Below are 25,497 nucleotides of genomic sequence, written 5' to 3' on the forward strand. Positions count from 1 at the left end.
TCACAGATCGGTGAAGTTAAAATCAGTGATTTGAGACTTGCAAAACAAAGGCACTATTGATGAGTAAGCATAAGTCACTTGCCAAAAGCCTCAGTCTTAAAAACTATGTGGAGGTGAGACTTGTTTTACTCAAAGCAGAAATCATTTCCAACACCACACCACTGATTCAGGTTACCCTTTCTTTTATTTTCCACAATTTAAAGGGTGCACCGTTCCCGGAGGTGCTGCAATACCGGGCCGATGCTTGGAGTGAACGGAGCAAGCCCCTTTTTCATCTCCCAGAGCTAAAAATCGGCTTAATATGTAGTCCTCGTATAGAGGACATATCAGATATTAAACTGATAAGAACAGATACTACACTTGATCTTAGCCAAAAGGCCGAGAAGCGATAACACCAAACTGTTTGTTTGCAGACCCAACGTACCAGCACATATCTCAATTGTCGCGGTGCGGTTCTTTCAACTGGGCGTAGCAGTCGCTTGCTACTTAACAACCCACTCCCCACGCTGCCCCCGTCCTCAAAAAAGCTAAAATCATTGATTTGTTTACAAGCAAAAGTGTAAACTCCTGCTGAAATCTGGTTGATTTCACTGTTGTTTCAGACACTAGAGACTCCAGTGATGATTAATCACTGTAAAGTCCTGCTGAAAATCTTGTTGATTTCACAATGGATTCAGACAGAGATTTGAGACTTGCTGCAAGGCTCCACTAGTGACTCCAGTGATGATTCCTGCTGAAAATCTTGTTGATTTCACAATGAATTCAGACAGTGATTTGCTGATTTGAGACGTGCTCCACCGGAGACTCCAGTAAAGTGACCATTAATCCCTGTAAAATCCTGCTGAAATCTGGTTGATTTCACTTTGGATTCAGACAGTGATTTGAGACTTGCTGCACTAGTGACTCCAGTGATAAGTAAACACAACTTTGTTTGTGCTCCATTGTCAGGAGCCTCTGTCCAACTACTTTTCTTTTCACACAAGTACATGAGGCTCAGCCAATTGGCAGAGCCTGCCAAAAATATGGTCAACTCATTGTTGTTCCTCTCCACGGAAGTCTTTAGTAAAAGGCGAAAGACTTATGCGTATTGAAGAGAAACCAAAGTCAGTTGCGGAATCAGGTGGCAGGCAGCCTTATATCCCAGTCGCAACAGTGATCCCTCTTGTGGTTGGGACTGGTTGAGCTGCGGTTGTCCAATGCCAAACCCATTCCCCAGCACCAGCCATCAAAAACTCATTGATTTGTTTACAAGCAAAAGTGTAAAGTCCTGCTGAAATGTGCTTGATTTCACTTTGGATTCAGACAGTGATTTGCTGATTTGAGACGTGCTCCACTGGAGACTCCAGCGCAGTGATGATTAATGCTGAAATCTGGTTGATTTCACTTTGGATTCAGACAGTGATTTGCTGATTGTAGACTCCCTCCACCGGAGACTCCAGTGCAGTGGTGATTAATCCGTGTAAAATCCTGCTGAAATGTGGTTGATTTCACTAGGGATTCAGACAGTGATGATTAAACGGGACACCTGGTTTTTCTTTGACTTCAATATCAGGGGAGAGCGCGAACGCAGTCCCCCACTACCACAAATTATGCAGTCGAGATTCCCACATTTGGGGAATTCGCAGTGGTCAGCACAGTCGCAGTGCAATGACTGAGCCTCGCCCTGGGTGAACCACCTTCTTGATCATGGTATCTCCCCTGCCAGGTAAGTATGAGTTGGTGGTGACAGAGGCAGGGACGGTATTCCCAGTCACAGCATTTGTGGTGACGGTTCGCAGATGGCACCGTCCTCACAGATCGGTGAAGTTAAAATCAGTGATTTGAGACTTGCAAAACAAAGGCACTATTGATGAGTAAGCATAAGTCACTTGCCAAAAGCCTCAGTCTTAAAAACTATGTGGAGGTGAGACTTGTTTTACTCAAAGCAGAAATCATTTCCAACACCACACCACTGATTCAGGTTACCCTTTCTTTTATTTTCCACAATTTAAAGGGTGCACCGTTCCCGGAGGTGCTGCAATACCGGGCCGATGCTTGGAGTGAACGGAGCAAGCCCCTTTTTCATCTCCCAGAGCTAAAAATCGGCTTAATATGTAGTCCTCGTATAGAGGACATATCAGATATTAAACTGATAAGAACAGATACTACACTTGATCTTAGCCAAAAGGGCGAGAAGCGATAACACCAAACTGTTTGTTTGCAGACCCAACGTACCAGCACATATCTCAATTGTCGCGGTGCGGTTCTTTCAACTGGGCGTAGCAGTCGCTTGCTACTTAACAACCCACTCCCCACGCTGCCCCCGTCCTCAAAAAAGCTAAAATCATTGATTTGTTTACAAGCAAAAGTGTAAACTCCTGCTGAAATCTGGTTGATTTCACTGTTGTTTCAGACACTAGAGACTCCAGTGATGATTAATCACTGTAAAGTCCTGCTGAAAATCTTGTTGATTTCACAATGGATTCAGACAGAGATTTGAGACTTGCTGCAAGGCTCCACTAGTGACTCCAGTGATGATTCCTGCTGAAAATCTTGTTGATTTCACAATGAATTCAGACAGTGATTTGCTGATTTGAGACGTGCTCCACCGGAGACTCCAGTAAAGTGACCATTAATCCCTGTAAAATCCTGCTGAAATCTGGTTGATTTCACTTTGGATTCAGACAGTGATTTGAGACTTGCTGCACTAGTGACTCCAGTGATAAGTAAACACAACTTTGTTTGTGCTCCATTGTCAGGAGCCTCTGTCCAACTACTTTTCTTTTCACACAAGTACATGAGGCTCAGCCAATTGGCAGAGCCTGCCAAAAATATGGTCAACTCATTGTTGTTCCTCTCCACGGAAGTCTTTAGTAAAAGGCGAAAGACTTATGCGTATTGAAGAGAAACCAAAGTCAGTTGCGGAATCAGGTGGCAGGCAGCCTTATATCCCAGTCGCAACAGTGATCCCTCTTGTGGTTGGGACTGGTTGAGCTGCGGTTGTCCAATGCCAAACCCATTCCCCAGCACCAGCCATCAAAAACTCATTGATTTGTTTACAAGCAAAAGTGTAAAGTCCTGCTGAAATGTGCTTGATTTCACTTTGGATTCAGACAGTGATTTGCTGATTTGAGACGTGCTCCACTGGAGACTCCAGCGCAGTGATGATTAATGCTGAAATCTGGTTGATTTCACTTTGGATTCAGACAGTGATTTGCTGATTGTAGACTCCCTCCACCGGAGACTCCAGTGCAGTGGTGATTAATCCGTGTAAAATCCTGCTGAAATGTGGTTGATTTCACTAGGGATTCAGACAGTGATGATTAAACGGGACACCTGGTTTTTCTTTGACTTCAATATCAGGGGAGAGCGCGAACGCAGTCCCCCACTACCACAAATTATGCAGTCGAGATTCCCACATTTGGGGAATTCGCAGTGGTCAGCACAGTCGCAGTGCAATGACTGAGCCTCGCCCTGGGTGAACCACCTTCTTGATCATGGTATCTCCCCTGCCAGGTAAGTATGAGTTGGTGGTGACAGAGGCAGGGACGGTATTCCCAGTCACAGCATTTGTGGTGACGGTTCGCAGATGGCACCGTCCTCACAGATCGGTGAAGTTAAAATCAGTGATTTGAGACTTGCAAAACAAAGGCACTATTGATGAGTAAGCATAAGTCACTTGCCAAAAGCCTCAGTCTTAAAAACTATGTGGAGGTGAGACTTGTTTTACTCAAAGCAGAAATCATTTCCAACACCACACCACTGATTCAGGTTACCCTTTCTTTTATTTTCCACAATTTAAAGGGTGCACCGTTCCCGGAGGTGCTGCAATACCGGGCCGATGCTTGGAGTGAACGGAGCAAGCCCCTTTTTCATCTCCCAGAGCTAAAAATCGGCTTAATATGTAGTCCTCGTATAGAGGACATATCAGATATTAAACTGATAAGAACAGATACTACACTTGATCTTAGCCAAAAGGCCGAGAAGCGATAACACCAAACTGTTTGTTTGCAGACCCAACGTACCAGCACATATCTCAATTGTCGCGGTGCGGTTCTTTCAACTGGGCGTAGCAGTCGCTTGCTACTTAACAACCCACTCCCCACGCTGCCCCCGTCCTCAAAAAAGCTAAAATCATTGATTTGTTTACAAGCAAAAGTGTAAACTCCTGCTGAAATCTGGTTGATTTCACTGTTGTTTCAGACACTAGAGACTCCAGTGATGATTAATCACTGTAAAGTCCTGCTGAAAATCTTGTTGATTTCACAATGGATTCAGACAGAGATTTGAGACTTGCTGCAAGGCTCCACTAGTGACTCCAGTGATGATTAATCACTGTAAAGTCCTGCTGAAAATCTTGTTGATTTCACAATGGATTCAGACAGTGATGATTAAACGGGACACCTGGTTTTTCTTTGACTTCAATATCAGGGGAGAGCGCGAACGCAGTCCCCCACTACCACAAATTATGCAGTCGAGATTCCCACATTTGGGGAATTCGCAGTGGTCAGCACAGTCGCAGTGCAATGACTGAGCCTCGCCCTGGGTGAACCACCTTCTTGATCATGGTATCTCCCCTGCCAGGTAAGTATGAGTTGGTGGTGACAGAGGCAGGGACGGTATTCCCAGTCACAGCATTTGTGGTGACGGTTCGCAGATGGCACCGTCCTCACAGATCGGTGAAGTTAAAATCAGTGATTTGAGACTTGCAAAACAAAGGCACTATTGATGAGTAAGCATAAGTCACTTGCCAAAAGCCTCAGTCTTAAAAACTATGTGGAGGTGAGACTTGTTTTACTCAAAGCAGAAATCATTTCCAACACCACACCACTGATTCAGGTTACCATTTCTTTTATTTTCCACAATTTAAAGGGTGCACCGTTCCCGGAGGTGCTGCAATACCGGGTCGATGCTTGGAGTGAACGGAGCAAGCCCCTTTTTCATCTCCCAGAGCTAAAAATCGGCTTAATATGTAGTCCTCGTATAGAGGACATATCAGATATTAAACTGATAAGAACAGATACTACACTTGATCTTAGCCAAAAGGGCGAGAAGCGATAACACCAAACTGTTTGTTTGCAGACCCAACGTACCAGCACATATCTCAATTGTCGCGGTGCGGTTCTTTCAACTGGGCGTAGCAGTCGCTTGCTACTTAACAACCCACTCCCCACGCTGCCCCCGTCCTCAAAAAAGCTAAAATCATTGATTTGTTTACAAGCAAAAGTGTAAACTCCTGCTGAAATCTGGTTGATTTCACTGTTGTTTCAGACACTAGAGACTCCAGTGATGATTAATCACTGTAAAGTCCTGCTGAAAATCTTGTTGATTTCACAATGGATTCAGACAGAGATTTGAGACTTGCTGCAAGGCTCCACTAGTGACTCCAGTGATGATTCATCTCTGCAAAGTCCTGCTGAAAATCTTGTTGATTTCACAATGGATTCAGACAGAGATTTGAGACTTGCTGCAAGGCTCCACTAGTGACTCCAGTGATGATTCCTGCTGAAAATCTTGTTGATTTCACAATGAATTCAGACAGTGATTTGCTGATTTGAGACGTGCTCCACCGGAGACTCCAGTAAAGTGACCATTAATCCCTGTAAAATCCTGCTGAAATCTGGTTGATTTCACTTTGGATTCAGACAGTGATTTGAGACTTGCTGCACTAGTGACTCCAGTGATAAGTAAACACAACTTTGTTTGTGCTCCATTGTCAGGAGCCTCTGTCCAACTACTTTTCTTTTCACACAAGTACATGAGGCTCAGACAATTGGCAGAGCCTGCCAAAAATATGGTCAACTCATTGTTGTTCCTCTCCACGGAAGTCTTTAGTAAAAGGCGAAAGACTTATGCGTATTGAAGAGAAACCAAAGTCAGTTGCGGAATCAGGTGGCAGGCAGCCTTATATCCCAGTCGCAACAGTGATCCCTCTTGTGGTTGGGACTGGTTGAGCTGCGGTTGTCCAATGCCAAACCCATTCCCCAGCACCAGCCATCAAAAACTCATTGATTTGTTTACAAGCAAAAGTGTAAAGTCCTGCTGAAATGTGCTTGATTTCACTTTGGATTCAGACAGTGATTTGCTGATTTGAGACGTGCTCCACTGGAGACTCCAGCGCAGTGATGATTAATGCTGAAATGTGCTTGATCTCACTTTGGATTCAGACAGTGATTGTAGACTCCCTCCACTGGAGACTCCAGTGCAGTGGTGATTAATCCGTGTAAAATCCTGCTGAAATGTGGTTGATTTCACTAGGGATTCAGACAGTGATGATTAAACGGGACACCTGGTTTTTCTTTGACTTCAATATCAGGGGAGAGCGCGAACGCAGTCCCCCACTACCACAAATTATGCAGTCGAGATTCCCACATTTGGGGAATTCGCAGTGGTCAGCACAGTCGCAGTGCAATGACTGAGCCTCGCCCTGGGTGAACCACCTTCTTGATCATGGTATCTCCCCTGCCAGGTAAGTATGAGTTGGTGGTGACAGAGGCAGGGACGGTATTCCCAGTCACAGCATTTGTGGTGACGGTTCGCAGATGGCACCGTCCTCACAGATCGGTGAAGTTAAAATCAGTGATTTGAGACTTGCAAAACAAAGGCACTATTGATGAGTAAGCATAAGTCACTTGCCAAAAGCCTCAGTCTTAAAAACTATGTGGAGGTGAGACTTGTTTTACTCAAAGCAGAAATCATTTCCAACACCACACCACTGATTCAGGTTACCATTTCTTTTATTTTCCACAATTTAAAGGGTGCACCGTTCCCGGAGGTGCTGCAATACCGGGTCGATGCTTGGAGTGAACGGAGCAAGCCCCTTTTTCATCTCCCAGAGCTAAAAATCGGCTTAATATGTAGTCCTCGTATAGAGGACATATCAGATATTAAACTGATAAGAACAGATACTACACTTGATCTTAGCCAAAAGGGCGAGAAGCGATAACACCAAACTGTTTGTTTGCAGACCCAACGTACCAGCACATATCTCAATTGTCGCGGTGCGGTTCTTTCAACTGGGCGTAGCAGTCGCTTGCTACTTAACAACCCACTCCCCACGCTGCCCCCGTCCTCAAAAAAGCTAAAATCATTGATTTGTTTACAAGCAAAAGTGTAAACTCCTGCTGAAATCTGGTTGATTTCACTGTTGTTTCAGACACTAGAGACTCCAGTGATGATTAATCACTGTAAAGTCCTGCTGAAAATCTTGTTGATTTCACAATGGATTCAGACAGAGATTTGAGACTTGCTGCAAGGCTCCACTAGTGACTCCAGTGATGATTCATCTCTGCAAAGTCCTGCTGAAAATCTTGTTGATTTCACAATGGATTCAGACAGAGATTTGAGACTTGCTGCAAGGCTCCACTAGTGACTCCAGTGATGATTCCTGCTGAAAATCTTGTTGATTTCACAATGAATTCAGACAGTGATTTGCTGATTTGAGACGTGCTCCACCAGAGACTCCAGTAAAGTGACCATTAATCCCTGTAAAATCCTGCTGAAATCTGGTTGATTTCACTTTGGATTCAGACAGTGATTTGAGACTTGCTGCACTAGTGACTCCAGTGATAAGTAAACACAACTTTGTTTGTGCTCCATTGTCAGGAGCCTCTGTCCAACTACTTTTCTTTTCACACAAGTACATGAGGCTCAGACAATTGGCAGAGCCTGCCAAAAATATGGTCAACTCATTGTTGTTCCTCTCCACGGAAGTCTTTAGTAAAAGGCGAAAGACTTATGCGTATTGAAGAGAAACCAAAGTCAGTTGCGGAATCAGGTGGCAGGCAGCCTTATATCCCAGTCGCAACAGTGATCCCTCTTGTGGTTGGGACTGGTTGAGCTGCGGTTGTCCAATGCCAAACCCATTCCCCAGCACCAGCCATCAAAAACTCATTGATTTGTTTACAAGCAAAAGTGTAAAGTCCTGCTGAAATGTGCTTGATTTCACTTTGGATTCAGACAGTGATTTGCTGATTTGAGACGTGCTCCACTGGAGACTCCAGCGCAGTGATGATTAATGCTGAAATGTGCTTGATCTCACTTTGGATTCAGACAGTGATTGTAGACTCCCTCCACTGGAGACTCCAGTGCAGTGGTGATTAATCCGTGTAAAATCCTGCTGAAATGTGGTTGATTTCACTAGGGATTCAGACAGTGATGATTAAACGGGACACCTGGTTTTTCTTTGACTTCAATATCAGGGGAGAGCGCGAACGCAGTCCCCCACTACCACAAATTATGCAGTCGAGATTCCCACATTTGGGGAATTCGCAGTGGTCAGCACAGTCGCAGTGCAATGACTGAGCCTCGCCCTGGGTGAACCACCTTCTTGATCATGGTATCTCCCCTGCCAGGTAAGTATGAGTTGGTGGTGACAGAGGCAGGGACGGTATTCCCAGTCACAGCATTTGTGGTGACGGTTCGCAGATGGCACCGTCCTCACAGATCGGTGAAGTTAAAATCAGTGATTTGAGACTTGCAAAACAAAGGCACTATTGATGAGTAAGCATAAGTCACTTGCCAAAAGCCTCAGTCTTAAAAACTATGTGGAGGTGAGACTTGTTTTACTCAAAGCAGAAATCATTTCCAACACCACACCACTGATTCAGGTTACCCTTTCTTTTATTTTCCACAATTTAAAGGGTGCACCGTTCCCGGAGGTGCTGCAATACCGGGCCGATGCTTGGAGTGAACGGAGCAAGCCCCTTTTTCATCTCCCAGAGCTAAAAATCGGCTTAATATGTAGTCCTCGTATAGAGGACATATCAGATATTAAACTGATAAGAACAGATACTACACTTGATCTTAGCCAAAAGGGCGAGAAGCGATAACACCAAACTGTTTGTTTGCAGACCCAACGTACCAGCACATATCTCAATTGTCGCGGTGCGGTTCTTTCAACTGGGCGTAGCAGTCGCTTGCTACTTAACAACCCACTCCCCACGCTGCCCCCGTCCTCAAAAAAGCTAAAATCATTGATTTGTTTACAAGCAAAAGTGTAAACTCCTGCTGAAATCTGGTTGATTTCACTGTTGTTTCAGACACTAGAGACTCCAGTGATGATTAATCACTGTAAAGTCCTGCTGAAAATCTTGTTGATTTCACAATGGATTCAGACAGAGATTTGAGACTTGCTGCAAGGCTCCACTAGTGACTCCAGTGATGATTCCTGCTGAAAATCTTGTTGATTTCACAATGGATTCAGACAGAGATTTGAGACTTGCTGCAAGGCTCCACTAGTGACTCCAGTGATGATTCCTGCTGAAAATCTTGTTGATTTCACAATGAATTCAGACAGTGATTTGCTGATTTGAGACGTGCTCCACCGGAGACTCCAGTAAAGTGACCATTAATCCCTGTAAAATCCTGCTGAAATCTGGTTGATTTCACTTTGGATTCAGACAGTGATTTGAGACTTGCTGCACTAGTGACTCCAGTGATAAGTAAACACAACTTTGTTTGTGCTCCATTGTCAGGAGCCTCTGTCCAACTACTTTTCTTTTCACACAAGTACATGAGGCTCAGCCAATTGGCAGAGCCTGCCAAAAATATGGTCAACTCATTGTTGTTCCTCTCCACGGAAGTCTTTAGTAAAAGGCGAAAGACTTATGCGTATTGAAGAGAAACCAAAGTCAGTTGCGGAATCAGGTGGCAGGCAGCCTTATATCCCAGTCGCAACAGTGATCCCTCTTGTGGTTGGGACTGGTTGAGCTGCGGTTGTCCAATGCCAAACCCATTCCCCAGCACCAGCCATCAAAAACTCATTGATTTGTTTACAAGCAAAAGTGTAAAGTCCTGCTGAAATGTGCTTGATTTCACTTTGGATTCAGACAGTGATTTGCTGATTTGAGACGTGCTCCACTGGAGACTCCAGCGCAGTGATGATTAATGCTGAAATCTGGTTGATTTCACTTTGGATTCAGACAGTGATTTGCTGATTGTAGACTCCCTCCACCGGAGACTCCAGTGCAGTGGTGATTAATCCGTGTAAAATCCTGCTGAAATGTGGTTGATTTCACTAGGGATTCAGACAGTGATGATTAAACGGGACACCTGGTTTTTCTTTGACTTCAATATCAGGGGAGAGCGCGAACGCAGTCCCCCACTACCACAAATTATGCAGTCGAGATTCCCACATTTGGGGAATTCGCAGTGGTCAGCACAGTCGCAGTGCAATGACTGAGCCTCGCCCTGGGTGAACCACCTTCTTGATCATGGTATCTCCCCTGCCAGGTAAGTATGAGTTGGTGGTGACAGAGGCAGGGACGGTATTCCCAGTCACAGCATTTGTGGTGACGGTTCGCAGATGGCACCGTCCTCACAGATCGGTGAAGTTAAAATCAGTGATTTGAGACTTGCAAAACAAAGGCACTATTGATGAGTAAGCATAAGTCACTTGCCAAAAGCCTCAGTCTTAAAAACTATGTGGAGGTGAGACTTGTTTTACTCAAAGCAGAAATCATTTCCAACACCACACCACTGATTCAGGTTACCCTTTCTTTTATTTTCCACAATTTAAAGGGTGCACCGTTCCCGGAGGTGCTGCAATACCGGGCCGATGCTTGGAGTGAACGGAGCAAGCCCCTTTTTCATCTCCCAGAGCTAAAAATCGGCTTAATATGTAGTCCTCGTATAGAGGACATATCAGATATTAAACTGATAAGAACAGATACTACACTTGATCTTAGCCAAAAGGCCGAGAAGCGATAACACCAAACTCTTTGTTTGCAGACCCAACGTACCAGCACATATCTCAATTGTCGCGGTGCGGTTCTTTCAACTGGGCGTAGCAGTCGCTTGCTACTTAACAACCCACTCCCCACGCTGCCCCCGTCCTCAAAAAAGCTAAAATCATTGATTTGTTTACAAGCAAAAGTGTAAACTCCTGCTGAAATCTGGTTGATTTCACTGTTGTTTCAGACACTAGAGACTCCAGTGATGATTAATCACTGTAAAGTCCTGCTGAAAATCTTGTTGATTTCACAATGGATTCAGACAGAGATTTGAGACTTGCTGCAAGGCTCCACTAGTGACTCCAGTGATGATTCCTGCTGAAAATCTTGTTGATTTCACAATGAATTCAGACAGTGATTTGCTGATTTGAGACGTGCTCCACCGGAGACTCCAGTAAAGTGACCATTAATCCCTGTAAAATCCTGCTGAAATCTGGTTGATTTCACTTTGGATTCAGACAGTGATTTGAGACTTGCTGCACTAGTGACTCCAGTGATAAGTAAACACAACTTTGTTTGTGCTCCATTGTCAGGAGCCTCTGTCCAACTACTTTTCTTTTCACACAAGTACATGAGGCTCAGCCAATTGGCAGAGCCTGCCAAAAATATGGTCAACTCATTGTTGTTCCTCTCCACGGAAGTCTTTAGTAAAAGGCGAAAGACTTATGCATATTGAAGAGAAACCAAAGTCAGTTGCGGAATCAGGTGGCAGGCAGCCTTATATCCCAGTCGCAACAGTGATCCCTCTTGTGGTTGGGACTGGTTGAGCTGCGGTTGTCCAATGCCAAACCCATTCCCCAGCACCAGCCATCAAAAACTCATTGATTTGTTTACAAGCAAAAGTGTAAAGTCCTGCTGAAATGTGCTTGATTTCACTTTGGATTCAGACAGTGATTTGCTGATTTGAGACGTGCTCCACTGGAGACTCCAGCGCAGTGATGATTAATGCTGAAATCTGGTTGATTTCACTTTGGATTCAGACAGTGATTTGCTGATTGTAGACTCCCTCCACCGGAGACTCCAGTGCAGTGGTGATTAATCCGTGTAAAATCCTGCTGAAATGTGGTTGATTTCACTAGGGATTCAGACAGTGATGATTAAACGGGACACCTGGTTTTTCTTTGACTTCAATATCAGGGGAGAGCGCGAACGCAGTCCCCCACTACCACAAATTATGCAGTCGAGATTCCCACATTTGGGGAATTCGCAGTGGTCAGCACAGTCGCAGTGCAATGACTGAGCCTCGCCCTGGGTGAACCACCTTCTTGATCATGGTATCTCCCCTGCCAGGTAAGTATGAGTTGGTGGTGACAGAGGCAGGGACGGTATTCCCAGTCACAGCATTTGTGGTGACGGTTCGCAGATGGCACCGTCCTCACAGATCGGTGAAGTTAAAATCAGTGATTTGAGACTTGCAAAACAAAGGCACTATTGATGAGTAAGCATAAGTCACTTGCCAAAAGCCTCAGTCTTAAAAACTATGTGGAGGTGAGACTTGTTTTACTCAAAGCAGAAATCATTTCCAACACCACACCACTGATTCAGGTTACCATTTCTTTTATTTTCCACAATTTAAAGGGTGCACCGTTCCCGGAGGTGCTGCAATACCGGGTCGATGCTTGGAGTGAACGGAGCAAGCCCCTTTTTCATCTCCCAGAGCTAAAAATCGGCTTAATATGTAGTCCTCGTATAGAGGACATATCAGATATTAAACTGATAAGAACAGATACTACACTTGATCTTAGCCAAAAGGGCGAGAAGCGATAACACCAAACTGTTTGTTTGCAGACCCAACGTACCAGCACATATCTCAATTGTCGCGGTGCGGTTCTTTCAACTGGGCGTAGCAGTCGCTTGCTACTTAACAACCCACTCCCCACGCTGCCCCCGTCCTCAAAAAAGCTAAAATCATTGATTTGTTTACAAGCAAAAGTGTAAACTCCTGCTGAAATCTGGTTGATTTCACTGTTGTTTCAGACACTAGAGACTCCAGTGATGATTAATCACTGTAAAGTCCTGCTGAAAATCTTGTTGATTTCACAATGGATTCAGACAGAGATTTGAGACTTGCTGCAAGGCTCCACTAGTGACTCCAGTGATGATTCATCTCTGCAAAGTCCTGCTGAAAATCTTGTTGATTTCACAATGGATTCAGACAGAGATTTGAGACTTGCTGCAAGGCTCCACTAGTGACTCCAGTGATGATTCCTGCTGAAAATCTTGTTGATTTCACAATGAATTCAGACAGTGATTTGCTGATTTGAGACGTGCTCCACCGGAGACTCCAGTAAAGTGACCATTAATCCCTGTAAAATCCTGCTGAAATCTGGTTGATTTCACTTTGGATTCAGACAGTGATTTGAGACTTGCTGCACTAGTGACTCCAGTGATAAGTAAACACAACTTTGTTTGTGCTCCATTGTCAGGAGCCTCTGTCCAACTACTTTTCTTTTCACACAAGTACATGAGGCTCAGACAATTGGCAGAGCCTGCCAAAAATATGGTCAACTCATTGTTGTTCCTCTCCACGGAAGTCTTTAGTAAAAGGCGAAAGACTTATGCGTATTGAAGAGAAACCAAAGTCAGTTGCGGAATCAGGTGGCAGGCAGCCTTATATCCCAGTCGCAACAGTGATCCCTCTTGTGGTTGGGACTGGTTGAGCTGCGGTTGTCCAATGCCAAACCCATTCCCCAGCACCAGCCATCAAAAACTCATTGATTTGTTTACAAGCAAAAGTGTAAAGTCCTGCTGAAATGTGCTTGATTTCACTTTGGATTCAGACAGTGATTTGCTGATTTGAGACGTGCTCCACTGGAGACTCCAGCGCAGTGATGATTAATGCTGAAATGTGCTTGATCTCACTTTGGATTCAGACAGTGATTGTAGACTCCCTCCACTGGAGACTCCAGTGCAGTGGTGATTAATCCGTGTAAAATCCTGCTGAAATGTGGTTGATTTCACTAGGGATTCAGACAGTGATGATTAAACGGGACACCTGGTTTTTCTTTGACTTCAATATCAGGGGAGAGCGCGAACGCAGTCCCCCACTACCACAAATTATGCAGTCGAGATTCCCACATTTGGGGAATTCGCAGTGGTCAGCACAGTCGCAGTGCAATGACTGAGCCTCGCCCTGGGTGAACCACCTTCTTGATCATGGTATCTCCCCTGCCAGGTAAGTATGAGTTGGTGGTGACAGAGGCAGGGACGGTATTCCCAGTCACAGCATTTGTGGTGACGGTTCGCAGATGGCACCGTCCTCACAGATCGGTGAAGTTAAAATCAGTGATTTGAGACTTGCAAAACAAAGGCACTATTGATGAGTAAGCATAAGTCACTTGCCAAAAGCCTCAGTCTTAAAAACTATGTGGAGGTGAGACTTGTTTTACTCAAAGCAGAAATCATTTCCAACACCACACCACTGATTCAGGTTACCCTTTCTTTTATTTTCCACAATTTAAAGGGTGCACCGTTCCCGGAGGTGCTGCAATACCGGGCCGATGCTTGGAGTGAACGGAGCAAGCCCCTTTTTCATCTCCCAGAGCTAAAAATCGGCTTAATATGTAGTCCTCGTATAGAGGACATATCAGATATTAAACTGATAAGAACAGATACTACACTTGATCTTAGCCAAAAGGGCGAGAAGCGATAACACCAAACTGTTTGTTTGCAGACCCAACGTACCAGCACATATCTCAATTGTCGCGGTGCGGTTCTTTCAACTGGGCGTAGCAGTCGCTTGCTACTTAACAACCCACTCCCCACGCTGCCCCCGTCCTCAAAAAAGCTAAAATCATTGATTTGTTTACAAGCAAAAGTGTAAACTCCTGCTGAAATCTGGTTGATTTCACTGTTGTTTCAGACACTAGAGACTCCAGTGATGATTAATCACTGTAAAGTCCTGCTGAAAATCTTGTTGATTTCACAATGGATTCAGACAGAGATTTGAGACTTGCTGCAAGGCTCCACTAGTGACTCCAGTGATGATTCCTGCTGAAAATCTTGTTGATTTCACAATGAATTCAGACAGTGATTTGCTGATTTGAGACGTGCTCCACCGGAGACTCCAGTAAAGTGACCATTAATCCCTGTAAAATCCTGCTGAAATCTGGTTGATTTCACTTTGGATTCAGACAGTGATTTGAGACTTGCTGCACTAGTGACTCCAGTGATAAGTAAACACAACTTTGTTTGTGCTCCATTGTCAGGAGCCTCTGTCCAACTACTTTTCTTTTCACACAAGTACATGAGGCTCAGCCAATTGGCAGAGCCTGCCAAAAATATGGTCAACTCATTGTTGTTCCTCTCCACGGAAGTCTTTAGTAAAAGGCGAAAGACTTATGCGTATTGAAGAGAAACCAAAGTCAGTTGCGGAATCAGGTGGCAGGCAGCCTTATATCCCAGTCGCAACAGTGATCCCTCTTGTGGTTGGGACTGGTTGAGCTGCGGTTGTCCAATGCCAAACCCATTCCCCAGCACCAGCCATCAAAAACTCATTGATTTGTTTACAAGCAAAAGTGTAAAGTCCTGCTGAAATGTGCTTGATTTCACTTTGGATTCAGACAGTGATTTGCTGATTTGAGACGTGCTCCACTGGAGACTCCAGCGCAGTGATGATTAATGCTGAAATCTGGTTGATTTCACTTTGGATTCAGACAGTGATTTGCTGATTGTAGACTCCCTCCACCGGAGACTCCAGTGCAGTGGTGATTAATCCGTGTAAAATCCTGCTGAAATGTGGTTGATTTCACTAGGGATTCAGACAGTGATGATTAAACGGGACACCTGGTTTTTCTTTGACTTCAATATCAGGGGAGAGCGCGAACGCAGTCCCCCACTACCACAAATTATGCAGTCGAGATTCCCACATTTGGGGAATTCGCAGTGGTCAGCACAGTCGCAGTGCAATGACTGAGCCTCGCCCTGGGTGAACCACCTTCTTGATCATGGTATCTCCCCTGCCAGGTAAGTATGAGTTGGTGGTGACAGAGGCAGGGACGGTATTCCCAGTCACAGCATTTGTGGTGACGGTTCGCAGATGGCACCGTCCTCACAGATCGGTGAAGTTAAAATCAGTGATTTGAGACTTGCAAAACAAAGGCACTATTGATGAGTAAGCATAAGTCACTTGCCAAAAGCCTCAGTCTTAAAAACTATGTGGAGGTGAGACTTGTTTTACTCAAAGCAGAAATCATTTCCAACACCACACCACTGATTCAGGTTACCCTTTCTTTTATTTTCCACAATTTAAAGGGTGCACCGTTCCCGGAGGTGCTGCAATACCGGGCCGATGCTTGGAGTGAACGGAGCAAGCCCCTTTTTCATCTCCCAGAGCTAAAAATCGGCTTAATATGTAGTCCTCGTATAGAGGACATATCAGATATTAAACTGATAAGAACAGATACTACACTTGATCTTAGCCAAAAGGCCGAGAAGCGATAACACCAAACTCTTTGTTTGCAGACCCAACGTACCAGCACATATCTCAATTGTCGCGGTGCGGTTCTTTCAACTGGGCGTAGCAGTCGCTTGCTACTTAACAACCCACTCCCCACGCTGCCCCCGTCCTCAAAAAAGCTAAAATCATTGATTTGTTTACAAGCAAAAGTGTAAACTCCTGCTGAAATCTGGTTGATTTCACTGTTGTTTCAGACACTAGAGACTCCAGTGATGATTAATCACTGTAAAGTCCTGCTGAAAATCTTGTTGATTTCACAATGGATTCAGACAGAGATTTGAGACTTGCTGCAAGGCTCCACTAGTGACTCCAGTGATGATTCCTGCTGAAAATCTTGTTGATTTCACAATGAATTCAGACAGTGATTTGCTGATTTGAGACGTGCTCCACCGGAGACTCCAGTAAAGTGACCATTAATCCCTGTAAAATCCTGCTGAAATCTGGTTGATTTCACTTTGGATTCAGACAGTGATTTGAGACTTGCTGCACTAGTGACTCCAGTGATAAGTAAACACAACTTTGTTTGTGCTCCATTGTCAGGAGCCTCTGTCCAACTACTTTTCTTTTCACACAAGTACATGAGGCTCAGCCAATTGGCAGAGCCTGCCAAAAATATGGTCAACTCATTGTTGTTCCTCTCCACGGAAGTCTTTAGTAAAAGGCGAAAGACTTATGCGTATTGAAGAGAAACCAAAGTCAGTTGCGGAATCAGGTGGCAGGCAGCCTTATATCCCAGTCGCAACAGTGATCCCTCTTGTGGTTGGGACTGGTTGAGCTGCGGTTGTCCAATGCCAAACCCATTCCCCAGCACCAGCCATCAAAAACTCATTGATTTGTTTACAAGCAAAAGTGTAAAGTCCTGCTGAAATGTGCTTGATTTCACTTTGGATTCAGACAGTGATTTGCTGATTTGAGACGTGCTCCACTGGAGACTCCAGCGCAGTGATGATTAATGCTGAAATCTGGTTGATTTCACTTTGGATTCAGACAGTGATTTGCTGATTGTAGACTCCCTCCACCGGAGACTCCAGTGCAGTGGTGATTAATCCGTGTAAAATCCTGCTGAAATGTGGTTGATTTCACTAGGGATTCAGACAGTGATGATTAAACGGGACACCTGGTTTTTCTTTGACTTCAATATCAGGGGAGAGCGCGAACGCAGTCCCCCACTACCACAAATTATGCAGTCGAGATTCCCACATTTGGGGAATTCGCAGTGGTCAGCACAGTCGCAGTGCAATGACTGAGCCTCGCCCTGGGTGAACCACCTTCTTGATCATGGTATCTCCCCTGCCAGGTAAGTATGAGTTGGTGGTGACAGAGGCAGGGACGGTATTCCCAGTCACAGCATTTGTGGTGACGGTTCGCAGATGGCACCGTCCTCACAGATCGGTGAAGTTAAAATCAGTGATTTGAGACTTGCAAAACAAAGGCACTATTGATGAGTAAGCATAAGTCACTTGCCAAAAGCCTCAGTCTTAAAAACTATGTGGAGGTGAGACTTGTTTTACTCAAAGCAGAAATCATTTCCAACACCACACCACTGATTCAGGTTACCCTTTCTTTTATTTTCCACAATTTAAAGGGTGCACCGTTCCCGGAGGTGCTGCAATACCGGGCCGATGCTTGGAGTGAACGGAGCAAGCCCCTTTTTCATCTCCCAGAGCTAAAAATCGGCTTAATATGTAGTCCTCGTATAGAGGACATATCAGATATTAAACTGATAAGAACAGATACTACACTTGATCTTAGCCAAAAGGGCGAGAAGCGATAACACCAAACTGTTTGTTTGCAGACCCAACGTACCAGCACATATCTCAATTGTCGCGGTGCGGTTCTTTCAACTGGGCGTAGCAGTCGCTTGCTACTTAACAACCCACTCCCCACGCTGCCCCCGTCCTCAAAAAAGCTAAAATCATTGATTTGTTTACAAGCAAAAGTGTAAACTCCTGCTGAAATCTGGTTGATTTCACTGTTGTTTCAGACACTAGAGACTCCAGTGATGATTAATCACTGTAAAGTCCTGCTGAAAATCTTGTTGATTTCACAATGGATTCAGACAGAGATTTGAGACTTGCTGCAAGGCTCCACTAGTGACTCCAGTGATGATTCCTGCTGAAAATCTTGTTGATTTCACAATGAATTCAGACAGTGATTTGCTGATTTGAGACGTGCTCCACCGGAGACTCCAGTAAAGTGACCATTAATCCCTGTAAAATCCTGCTGAAATCTGGTTGATTTCACTTTGGATTCAGACAGTGATTTGAGACTTGCTGCACTAGTGACTCCAGTGATAAGTAAACACAACTTTGTTTGTGCTCCATTGTCAGGAGCCTCTGTCCAACTACTTTTCTTTTCACACAAGTACATGAGGCTCAGCCAATTGGCAGAGCCTGCCAAAAATATGGTCAACTCATTGTTGTTCCTCTCCACGGAAGTCTTTAGTAAAAGGCGAAAGACTTATGCGTATTGAAGAGAAACCAAAGTCAGTTGCGGAATCAGGTGGCAGGCAGCCTTATATCCCAGTCGCAACAGTGATCCCTCTTGTGGTTGGGACTGGTTGAGCTGCGGTTGTCCAATGCCAAACCCATTCCCCAGCACCAGCCATCAAAAACTCATTGATTTGTTTACAAGCAAAAGTGTAAAGTCCTGCTGAAATGTGCTTGATTTCACTTTGGATTCAGACAGTGATTTGCTGATTTGAGACGTGCTCCACTGGAGACTCCAGCGCAGTGATGATTAATGCTGAAATCTGGTTGATTTCACTTTGGATTCAGACAGTGATTTGCTGATTGTAGACTCCCTCCACCGGAGACTCCAGTGCAGTGGTGATTAATCCGTGTAAAATCCTGCTGAAATGTGGTTGATTTCACTAGGGATTCAGACAGTGATGATTAAACGGGACACCTGGTTTTTCTTTGACTTCAATATCAGGGGAGAGCGCGAACGCAGTCCCCCACTACCACAAATTATGCAGTCGAGATTCCCACATTTGGGGAATTCGCAGTGGTCAGCACAGTCGCAGTGCAATGACTGAGCCTCGCCCTGGGTGAACCACCTTCTTGATCATGGTATCTCCCCTGCCAGGTAAGTATGAGTTGGTGGTGACAGAGGCAGGGACGGTATTCCCAGTCACAGCATTTGTGGTGACGGTTCGCAGATGGCACCGTCCTCACAGATCGGTGAAGTTAAAATCAGTGATTTGAGACTTGCAAAACAAAGGCACTATTGATGAGTAAGCATAAGTCACTTGCCAAAAGCCTCAGTCTTAAAAACTATGTGGAGGTGAGACTTGTTTTACTCAAAGCAGAAATCATTTCCAACACCACACCACTGATTCAGGTTACCCTTTCTTTTATTTTCCACAATTTAAAGGGTGCACCGTTCCCGGAGGTGCTGCAATACCGGGCCGATGCTTGGAGTGAACGGAGCAAGCCCCTTTTTCATCTCCCAGAGCTAAAAATCGGCTTAATATGTAGTCCTCGTATAGAGGACATATCAGATATTAAACTGATAAGAACAGATACTACACTTGATCTTAGCCAAAAGGGCGAGAAGCGATAACACCAAACTGTTTGTTTGCAGACCCAACGTACCAGCACATATCTCAATTGTCGCGGTGCGGTTCTTTCAACTGGGCGTAGCAGTCGCTTGCTACTTAACAACCCACTCCCCACGCTGCCCCCGTCCTCAAAAAAGCTAAAATCATTGATTTGTTTACAAGCAAAAGTGTAAACTCCTGCTGAAATCTGGTTGATTTCACTGTTGTTTCAGACACTAGAGACTCCAGTGATGATTAATCACTGTAAAGTCCTGCTGAAAATCTTGTTGATTTCACAATGGATTCAGACAGAGATTTGAGACTTGCTGCAAGGCTCCACTAGTGACTCCAGTGATGATTCCTGCTGAAAATCTTGTTGATTTCACAATGAATTCAGACAGTGATTTGCTGATTTGAGACGTGCTCCACCGGAGACTCCAGTAAAGTGACCATTAATCCCTGTAAAATCCTGCTGAAATCTGGTTGATTTCACTTTGGATTCAGACAGTGATTTGAGACTTGCTGCACTAGTGACTCCAGTGATAAGTAAACACAACTTTGTTTGTGCTCCATTGTCAGGAGCCTCTGTCCAACTACTTTTCTTTTCACACAAGTACATGAGGCTCAGCCAATTGGCAGAGCCTGCCAAAAATATGGTCAACTCATTGTTGTTCCTCTCCACGGAAGTCTTTAGTAAAAGGCGAAAGACTTATGCGTATTGAAGAGAAACCAAAGTCAGTTGCGGAATCAGGTGGCAGGCAGCCTTATATCCCAGTCGCAACAGTGATCCCTCTTGTGGTTGGGACTGGTTGAGCTGCGGTTGTCCAATGCCAAACCCATTCCCCAGCACCAGCCATCAAAAACTCATTGATTTGTTTACAAGCAAAAGTGTAAAGTCCTGCTGAAATGTGCTTGATTTCACTTTGGATTCAGACAGTGATTTGCTGATTTGAGACGTGCTCCACTGGAGACTCCAGCGCAGTGATGATTAATGCTGAAATCTGGTTGATTTCACTTTGGATTCAGACAGTGATTTGCTGATTGTAGACTCCCTCCACCGGAGACTCCAGTGCAGTGGTGATTAATCCGTGTAAAATCCTGCTGAAATGTGGTTGATTTCACTAGGGATTCAGACAGTGATGATTAAACGGGACACCTGGTTTTTCTTTGACTTCAATATCAGGGGAGAGCGCGAACGCAGTCCCCCACTACCACAAATTATGCAGTCGAGATTCCCACATTTGGGGAATTCGCAGTGGTCAGCACAGTCGCAGTGCAATGACTGAGCCTCGCCCTGGGTGAACCACCTTCTTGATCATGGTATCTCCCCTGCCAGGTAAGTATGAGTTGGTGGTGACAGAGGCAGGGACGGTATTCCCAGTCACAGCATTTGTGGTGACGGTTCGCAGATGGCACCGTCCTCACAGATCGGTGAAGTTAAAATCAGTGATTTGAGACTTGCAAAACAAAGGCACTATTGATGAGTAAGCATAAGTCACTTGCCAAAAGCCTCAGTCTTAAAAACTATGTGGAGGTGAGACTTGTTTTACTCAAAGCAGAAATCATTTCCAACACCACACCACTGATTCAGGTTACCATTTCTTTTATTTTCCACAATTTAAAGGGTGCACCGTTCCCGGAGGTGCTGCAATACCGGGTCGATGCTTGGAGTGAACGGAGCAAGCCCCTTTTTCATCTCCCAGAGCTAAAAATCGGCTTAATATGTAGTCCTCGTATAGAGGACATATCAGATATTAAACTGATAAGAACAGATACTACACTTGATCTTAGCCAAAAGGCCGAGAAGCGATAACACCAAACTGTTTGTTTGCAGACCCAACGTACCAGCACATATCTCAATTGTCGCGGTGCGGTTCTTTCAACTGGGCGTAGCAGTCGCTTGCTACTTAACAACCCACTCCCCACGCTGCCCCCGTCCTCAAAAAAGCTAAAATCATTGATTTGTTTACAAGCAAAAGTGTAAACTCCTGCTGAAATCTGGTTGATTTCACTGTTGTTTCAGACACTAGAGACTCCAGTGATGATTAATCACTGTAAAGTCCTGCTGAAAATCTTGTTGATTTCACAATGGATTCAGACAGAGATTTGAGACTTGCTGCAAGGCTCCACTAGTGACTCCAGTGATGATTCCTGCTGAAAATCTTGTTGATTTCACAATGAATTCAGACAGTGATTTGCTGATTTGAGACGTGCTCCACCGGAGACTCCAGTAAAGTGACCATTAATCCCTGTAAAATCCTGCTGAAATCTGGTTGATTTCACTTTGGATTCAGACAGTGATTTGAGACTTGCTGCACTAGTGACTCCAGTGATAAGTAAACACAACTTTGTTTGTGCTCCATTGTCAGGAGCCTCTGTCCAACTACTTTTCTTTTCACACAAGTACATGAGGCTCAGCCAATTGGCAGAGCCTGCCAAAAATATGGTCAACTCATTGTTGTTCCTCTCCACGGAAGTCTTTAGTAAAAGGCGAAAGACTTATGCGTATTGAAGAGAAACCAAAGTCAGTTGCGGAATCAGGTGGCAGGCAGCCTTATATCCCAGTCGCAACAGTGATCCCTCTTGTGGTTGGGACTGGTTGAGCTGCGGTTGTCCAATGCCAAACCCATTCCCCAGCACCAGCCATCAAAAACTCATTGATTTGTTTACAAGCAAAAGTGTAAAGTCCTGCTGAAATGTGCTTGATTTCACTTTGGATTCAGACAGTGATTTGCTGATTTGAGACGTGCTCCACTGGAGACTCCAGCGCAGTGATGATTAATGCTGAAATCTGGTTGATTTCACTTTGGATTCAGACAGTGATTTGCTGATTGTAGACTCCCTCCACCGGAGACTCCAGTGCAGTGGTGATTAATCCGTGTAAAATCCTGCTGAAATGTGGTTGATTTCACTAGGGATTCAGACAGTGATGATTAAACGGGACACCTGGTTTTTCTTTGACTTCAATATCAGGGGAGAGCGCGAACGCAGTCCCCCACTACCACAAATTATGCAGTCGAGATTCCCACATTTGGGGAATTCGCAGTGGTCAGCACAGTCGCAGTGCAATGACTGAGCCTCGCCCTGGGTGAACCACCTTCTTGATCATGGTATCTCCCCTGCCAGGTAAGTATGAGTTGGTGGTGACAGAGGCAGGGACGGTATTCCCAGTCACAGCATTTGTGGTGACGGTTCGCAGATGGCACCGTCCTCACAGATCGGTGAAGTTAAAATCAGTGATTTGAGACTTGCAAAACAAAGGCACTATTGATGAGTAAGCATAAGTCACTTGCCAAAAGCCTCAGTCTTAAAAACTATGTGGAGGTGAGACTTGTTTTACTCAAAGCAGAAATCATTTCCAACACCACACCACTGATTCAGGTTACCCTTTCTTTTATTTTCCACAATTTAAAGGGTGCACCGTTCCCGGAGGTGCTGCAATACCGGGCCGATGCTTGGAGTGAACGGAGCAAGCCCCTTTTTCATCTCCCAGAGCTAAAAATCGGCTTAATATGTAGTCCTCGTATAGAGGACATATCAGATATTAAACTGATAAGAACAGATACTACACTTGATCTTAGCCAAAAGGGCGAGAAGCGATAACACCAAACTGTTTGTTTGCAGACCCAACGTACCAGCACATATCTCAATTGTCGCGGTGCGGTTCTTTCAACTGGGCGTAGCAGTCGCTTGCTACTTAACAACCCACTCCCCACGCTGCCCCCGTCCTCAAAAAAGCTAAAATCATTGATTTGTTTACAAGCAAAAGTGTAAACTCCTGCTGAAATCTGGTTGATTTCACTGTTGTTTCAGACACTAGAGACTCCAGTGATGATTAATCACTGTAAAGTCCTGCTGAAAATCTTGTTGATTTCACAATGGATTCAGACAGAGATTTGAGACTTGCTGCAAGGCTCCACTAGTGACTCCAGTGATGATTCCTGCTGAAAATCTTGTTGATTTCACAATGAATTCAGACAGTGATTTGCTGATTTGAGACGTGCTCCACCGGAGACTCCAGTAAAGTGACCATTAATCCCTGTAAAATCCTGCTGAAATCTGGTTGATTTCACTTTGGATTCAGACAGTGATTTGAGACTTGCTGCACTAGTGACTCCAGTGATAAGTAAACACAACTTTGTTTGTGCTCCATTGTCAGGAGCCTCTGTCCAACTACTTTTCTTTTCACACAAGTACATGAGGCTCAGCCAATTGGCAGAGCCTGCCAAAAATATGGTCAACTCATTGTTGTTCCTCTCCACGGAAGTCTTTAGTAAAAGGCGAAAGACTTATGCGTATTGAAGAGAAACCAAAGTCAGTTGCGGAATCAGGTGGCAGGCAGCCTTATATCCCAGTCGCAACAGTGATCCCTCTTGTGGTTGGGACTGGTTGAGCTGCGGTTGTCCAATGCCAAACCCATTCCCCAGCACCAGCCATCAAAAACTCATTGATTTGTTTACAAGCAAAAGTGTAAAGTCCTGCTGAAATGTGCTTGATTTCACTTTGGATTCAGACAGTGATTTGCTGATTTGAGACGTGCTCCACTGGAGACTCCAGCGCAGTGATGATTAATGCTGAAATCTGGTTGATTTCACTTTGGATTCAGACAGTGATTTGCTGATTGTAGACTCCCTCCACCGGAGACTCCAGTGCAGTGGTGATTAATCCGTGTAAAATCCTGCTGAAATGTGGTTGATTTCACTAGGGATTCAGACAGTGATGATTAAACGGGACACCTGGTTTTTCTTTGACTTCAATATCAGGGGAGAGCGCGAACGCAGTCCCCCACTACCACAAATTATGCAGTCGAGATTCCCACATTTGGGGAATTCGCAGTGGTCAGCACAGTCGCAGTGCAATGACTGAGCCTCGCCCTGGGTGAACCACCTTCTTGATCATGGTATCTCCCCTGCCAGGTAAGTATGAGTTGGTGGTGACAGAGGCAGGGACGGTATTCCCAGTCACAGCATTTGTGGTGACGGTTCGCAGATGGCACCGTCCTCACAGATCGGTGAAGTTAAAATCAGTGATTTGAGACTTGCAAAACAAAGGCACTATTGATGAGTAAGCATAAGTCACTTGCCAAAAGCCTCAGTCTTAAAAACTATGTGGAGGTGAGACTTGTTTTACTCAAAGCAGAAATCATTTCCAACACCACACCACTGATTCAGGTTACCCTTTCTTTTATTTTCCACAATTTAAAGGGTGCACCGTTCCCGGAGGTGCTGCAATACCGGGCCGATGCTTGGAGTGAACGGAGCAAGCCCCTTTTTCATCTCCCAGAGCTAAAAATCGGCTTAATATGTAGTCCTCGTATAGAGGACATATCAGATATTAAACTGATAAGAACAGATACTACACTTGATCTTAGCCAAAAGGCCGAGAAGCGATAACACCAAACTGTTTGTTTGCAGACCCAACGTACCAGCACATATCTCAATTGTCGCGGTGCGGTTCTTTCAACTGGGCGTAGCAGTCGCTTGCTACTTAACAACCCACTCCCCACGCTGCCCCCGTCCTCAAAAAAGCTAAAATCATTGATTTGTTTACAAGCAAAAGTGTAAACTCCTGCTGAAATCTGGTTGATTTCACTGTTGTTTCAGACACTAGAGACTCCAGTGATGATTAATCACTGTAAAGTCCTGCTGAAAATCTTGTTGATTTCACAATGGATTCAGACAGAGATTTGAGACTTGCTGCAAGGCTCCACTAGTGACTCCAGTGATGATTCATCTCTGCAAAGTCCTGCTGAAAATCTTGTTGATTTCACAATGGATTCAGACAGA

At 44.8% G+C, this 25,497-nt stretch overlaps 42 non-coding genes across 42 annotated transcripts; all 42 read right to left on the minus strand.

The window, feature by feature from the left end:
* Positions 1-199: 199 nt before the first annotated feature.
* Positions 200-390, minus strand: LOC144392432 (U2 spliceosomal RNA). The gene has a single exon (XR_013455820.1). It is a non-coding gene; the product is annotated as a U2 spliceosomal RNA (small nuclear RNA).
* A 602-nt stretch (positions 391-992) lies between these two features.
* Positions 993-1,107, minus strand: LOC144391999 (U5 spliceosomal RNA). The gene has a single exon (XR_013455386.1). It is a non-coding gene; the product is annotated as a U5 spliceosomal RNA (small nuclear RNA).
* A 442-nt stretch (positions 1,108-1,549) lies between these two features.
* LOC144392212 (U1 spliceosomal RNA) lies at positions 1,550-1,713 on the minus strand. Its single transcript, XR_013455599.1, has one exon. It is a non-coding gene; the product is annotated as a U1 spliceosomal RNA (small nuclear RNA).
* Positions 1,714-1,989: 276 nt separating this feature from the next.
* On the minus strand, positions 1,990-2,180 carry LOC144392497 (U2 spliceosomal RNA). The gene has a single exon (XR_013455885.1). It is a non-coding gene; the product is annotated as a U2 spliceosomal RNA (small nuclear RNA).
* A 602-nt stretch (positions 2,181-2,782) lies between these two features.
* Positions 2,783-2,897, minus strand: LOC144392000 (U5 spliceosomal RNA). The gene has a single exon (XR_013455387.1). It is a non-coding gene; the product is annotated as a U5 spliceosomal RNA (small nuclear RNA).
* A 442-nt stretch (positions 2,898-3,339) lies between these two features.
* LOC144392214 (U1 spliceosomal RNA) lies at positions 3,340-3,503 on the minus strand. Its single transcript, XR_013455601.1, has one exon. It is a non-coding gene; the product is annotated as a U1 spliceosomal RNA (small nuclear RNA).
* A 276-nt stretch (positions 3,504-3,779) lies between these two features.
* On the minus strand, positions 3,780-3,970 carry LOC144392433 (U2 spliceosomal RNA). Its single transcript, XR_013455821.1, has one exon. It is a non-coding gene; the product is annotated as a U2 spliceosomal RNA (small nuclear RNA).
* A 437-nt stretch (positions 3,971-4,407) lies between these two features.
* LOC144392215 (U1 spliceosomal RNA) lies at positions 4,408-4,571 on the minus strand. Its single transcript, XR_013455602.1, has one exon. It is a non-coding gene; the product is annotated as a U1 spliceosomal RNA (small nuclear RNA).
* A 276-nt stretch (positions 4,572-4,847) lies between these two features.
* On the minus strand, positions 4,848-5,038 carry LOC144392483 (U2 spliceosomal RNA). The gene has a single exon (XR_013455870.1). It is a non-coding gene; the product is annotated as a U2 spliceosomal RNA (small nuclear RNA).
* A 703-nt stretch (positions 5,039-5,741) lies between these two features.
* Positions 5,742-5,858, minus strand: LOC144392043 (U5 spliceosomal RNA). The gene has a single exon (XR_013455430.1). It is a non-coding gene; the product is annotated as a U5 spliceosomal RNA (small nuclear RNA).
* Positions 5,859-6,292: 434 nt separating this feature from the next.
* On the minus strand, positions 6,293-6,456 carry LOC144392216 (U1 spliceosomal RNA). The gene has a single exon (XR_013455603.1). It is a non-coding gene; the product is annotated as a U1 spliceosomal RNA (small nuclear RNA).
* Positions 6,457-6,732: 276 nt separating this feature from the next.
* Positions 6,733-6,923, minus strand: LOC144392484 (U2 spliceosomal RNA). The gene has a single exon (XR_013455871.1). It is a non-coding gene; the product is annotated as a U2 spliceosomal RNA (small nuclear RNA).
* Positions 6,924-7,626: 703 nt separating this feature from the next.
* On the minus strand, positions 7,627-7,743 carry LOC144392044 (U5 spliceosomal RNA). Its single transcript, XR_013455431.1, has one exon. It is a non-coding gene; the product is annotated as a U5 spliceosomal RNA (small nuclear RNA).
* Positions 7,744-8,177: 434 nt separating this feature from the next.
* LOC144392218 (U1 spliceosomal RNA) lies at positions 8,178-8,341 on the minus strand. Its single transcript, XR_013455604.1, has one exon. It is a non-coding gene; the product is annotated as a U1 spliceosomal RNA (small nuclear RNA).
* Positions 8,342-8,617: 276 nt separating this feature from the next.
* LOC144392498 (U2 spliceosomal RNA) lies at positions 8,618-8,808 on the minus strand. The gene has a single exon (XR_013455886.1). It is a non-coding gene; the product is annotated as a U2 spliceosomal RNA (small nuclear RNA).
* Positions 8,809-9,499: 691 nt separating this feature from the next.
* Positions 9,500-9,614, minus strand: LOC144392001 (U5 spliceosomal RNA). Its single transcript, XR_013455388.1, has one exon. It is a non-coding gene; the product is annotated as a U5 spliceosomal RNA (small nuclear RNA).
* Positions 9,615-10,056: 442 nt separating this feature from the next.
* On the minus strand, positions 10,057-10,220 carry LOC144392219 (U1 spliceosomal RNA). The gene has a single exon (XR_013455605.1). It is a non-coding gene; the product is annotated as a U1 spliceosomal RNA (small nuclear RNA).
* Positions 10,221-10,496: 276 nt separating this feature from the next.
* LOC144392434 (U2 spliceosomal RNA) lies at positions 10,497-10,687 on the minus strand. The gene has a single exon (XR_013455822.1). It is a non-coding gene; the product is annotated as a U2 spliceosomal RNA (small nuclear RNA).
* Positions 10,688-11,289: 602 nt separating this feature from the next.
* On the minus strand, positions 11,290-11,404 carry LOC144392057 (U5 spliceosomal RNA). Its single transcript, XR_013455444.1, has one exon. It is a non-coding gene; the product is annotated as a U5 spliceosomal RNA (small nuclear RNA).
* Positions 11,405-11,846: 442 nt separating this feature from the next.
* On the minus strand, positions 11,847-12,010 carry LOC144392220 (U1 spliceosomal RNA). Its single transcript, XR_013455606.1, has one exon. It is a non-coding gene; the product is annotated as a U1 spliceosomal RNA (small nuclear RNA).
* A 276-nt stretch (positions 12,011-12,286) lies between these two features.
* LOC144392485 (U2 spliceosomal RNA) lies at positions 12,287-12,477 on the minus strand. Its single transcript, XR_013455872.1, has one exon. It is a non-coding gene; the product is annotated as a U2 spliceosomal RNA (small nuclear RNA).
* A 703-nt stretch (positions 12,478-13,180) lies between these two features.
* On the minus strand, positions 13,181-13,297 carry LOC144392045 (U5 spliceosomal RNA). The gene has a single exon (XR_013455432.1). It is a non-coding gene; the product is annotated as a U5 spliceosomal RNA (small nuclear RNA).
* A 434-nt stretch (positions 13,298-13,731) lies between these two features.
* On the minus strand, positions 13,732-13,895 carry LOC144392221 (U1 spliceosomal RNA). Its single transcript, XR_013455607.1, has one exon. It is a non-coding gene; the product is annotated as a U1 spliceosomal RNA (small nuclear RNA).
* A 276-nt stretch (positions 13,896-14,171) lies between these two features.
* LOC144392499 (U2 spliceosomal RNA) lies at positions 14,172-14,362 on the minus strand. Its single transcript, XR_013455887.1, has one exon. It is a non-coding gene; the product is annotated as a U2 spliceosomal RNA (small nuclear RNA).
* Positions 14,363-14,964: 602 nt separating this feature from the next.
* Positions 14,965-15,079, minus strand: LOC144392002 (U5 spliceosomal RNA). The gene has a single exon (XR_013455389.1). It is a non-coding gene; the product is annotated as a U5 spliceosomal RNA (small nuclear RNA).
* A 442-nt stretch (positions 15,080-15,521) lies between these two features.
* LOC144392222 (U1 spliceosomal RNA) lies at positions 15,522-15,685 on the minus strand. The gene has a single exon (XR_013455608.1). It is a non-coding gene; the product is annotated as a U1 spliceosomal RNA (small nuclear RNA).
* A 276-nt stretch (positions 15,686-15,961) lies between these two features.
* On the minus strand, positions 15,962-16,152 carry LOC144392435 (U2 spliceosomal RNA). The gene has a single exon (XR_013455823.1). It is a non-coding gene; the product is annotated as a U2 spliceosomal RNA (small nuclear RNA).
* Positions 16,153-16,754: 602 nt separating this feature from the next.
* LOC144392003 (U5 spliceosomal RNA) lies at positions 16,755-16,869 on the minus strand. Its single transcript, XR_013455391.1, has one exon. It is a non-coding gene; the product is annotated as a U5 spliceosomal RNA (small nuclear RNA).
* Positions 16,870-17,311: 442 nt separating this feature from the next.
* LOC144392223 (U1 spliceosomal RNA) lies at positions 17,312-17,475 on the minus strand. The gene has a single exon (XR_013455610.1). It is a non-coding gene; the product is annotated as a U1 spliceosomal RNA (small nuclear RNA).
* A 276-nt stretch (positions 17,476-17,751) lies between these two features.
* On the minus strand, positions 17,752-17,942 carry LOC144392500 (U2 spliceosomal RNA). The gene has a single exon (XR_013455888.1). It is a non-coding gene; the product is annotated as a U2 spliceosomal RNA (small nuclear RNA).
* A 602-nt stretch (positions 17,943-18,544) lies between these two features.
* LOC144392004 (U5 spliceosomal RNA) lies at positions 18,545-18,659 on the minus strand. Its single transcript, XR_013455392.1, has one exon. It is a non-coding gene; the product is annotated as a U5 spliceosomal RNA (small nuclear RNA).
* A 442-nt stretch (positions 18,660-19,101) lies between these two features.
* LOC144392224 (U1 spliceosomal RNA) lies at positions 19,102-19,265 on the minus strand. Its single transcript, XR_013455611.1, has one exon. It is a non-coding gene; the product is annotated as a U1 spliceosomal RNA (small nuclear RNA).
* Positions 19,266-19,541: 276 nt separating this feature from the next.
* Positions 19,542-19,732, minus strand: LOC144392501 (U2 spliceosomal RNA). Its single transcript, XR_013455889.1, has one exon. It is a non-coding gene; the product is annotated as a U2 spliceosomal RNA (small nuclear RNA).
* Positions 19,733-20,334: 602 nt separating this feature from the next.
* On the minus strand, positions 20,335-20,449 carry LOC144392005 (U5 spliceosomal RNA). The gene has a single exon (XR_013455393.1). It is a non-coding gene; the product is annotated as a U5 spliceosomal RNA (small nuclear RNA).
* Positions 20,450-20,891: 442 nt separating this feature from the next.
* On the minus strand, positions 20,892-21,055 carry LOC144392226 (U1 spliceosomal RNA). The gene has a single exon (XR_013455613.1). It is a non-coding gene; the product is annotated as a U1 spliceosomal RNA (small nuclear RNA).
* A 276-nt stretch (positions 21,056-21,331) lies between these two features.
* Positions 21,332-21,522, minus strand: LOC144392366 (U2 spliceosomal RNA). Its single transcript, XR_013455754.1, has one exon. It is a non-coding gene; the product is annotated as a U2 spliceosomal RNA (small nuclear RNA).
* Positions 21,523-22,124: 602 nt separating this feature from the next.
* On the minus strand, positions 22,125-22,239 carry LOC144392006 (U5 spliceosomal RNA). The gene has a single exon (XR_013455394.1). It is a non-coding gene; the product is annotated as a U5 spliceosomal RNA (small nuclear RNA).
* Positions 22,240-22,681: 442 nt separating this feature from the next.
* LOC144392227 (U1 spliceosomal RNA) lies at positions 22,682-22,845 on the minus strand. The gene has a single exon (XR_013455614.1). It is a non-coding gene; the product is annotated as a U1 spliceosomal RNA (small nuclear RNA).
* A 276-nt stretch (positions 22,846-23,121) lies between these two features.
* LOC144392503 (U2 spliceosomal RNA) lies at positions 23,122-23,312 on the minus strand. The gene has a single exon (XR_013455890.1). It is a non-coding gene; the product is annotated as a U2 spliceosomal RNA (small nuclear RNA).
* Positions 23,313-23,914: 602 nt separating this feature from the next.
* On the minus strand, positions 23,915-24,029 carry LOC144392007 (U5 spliceosomal RNA). The gene has a single exon (XR_013455395.1). It is a non-coding gene; the product is annotated as a U5 spliceosomal RNA (small nuclear RNA).
* A 442-nt stretch (positions 24,030-24,471) lies between these two features.
* On the minus strand, positions 24,472-24,635 carry LOC144392229 (U1 spliceosomal RNA). Its single transcript, XR_013455615.1, has one exon. It is a non-coding gene; the product is annotated as a U1 spliceosomal RNA (small nuclear RNA).
* A 276-nt stretch (positions 24,636-24,911) lies between these two features.
* LOC144392437 (U2 spliceosomal RNA) lies at positions 24,912-25,102 on the minus strand. Its single transcript, XR_013455824.1, has one exon. It is a non-coding gene; the product is annotated as a U2 spliceosomal RNA (small nuclear RNA).
* Between the last annotated feature and the right edge of the window lie 395 nt (positions 25,103-25,497).

The sequence above is a fragment of the Gasterosteus aculeatus genome, unplaced genomic scaffold, assembly GCF_964276395.1.
Source record: "Gasterosteus aculeatus unplaced genomic scaffold, fGasAcu3.hap1.1 HAP1_SCAFFOLD_23, whole genome shotgun sequence".
Taxonomy (NCBI): domain Eukaryota; kingdom Metazoa; phylum Chordata; class Actinopteri; order Perciformes; family Gasterosteidae; genus Gasterosteus; species Gasterosteus aculeatus.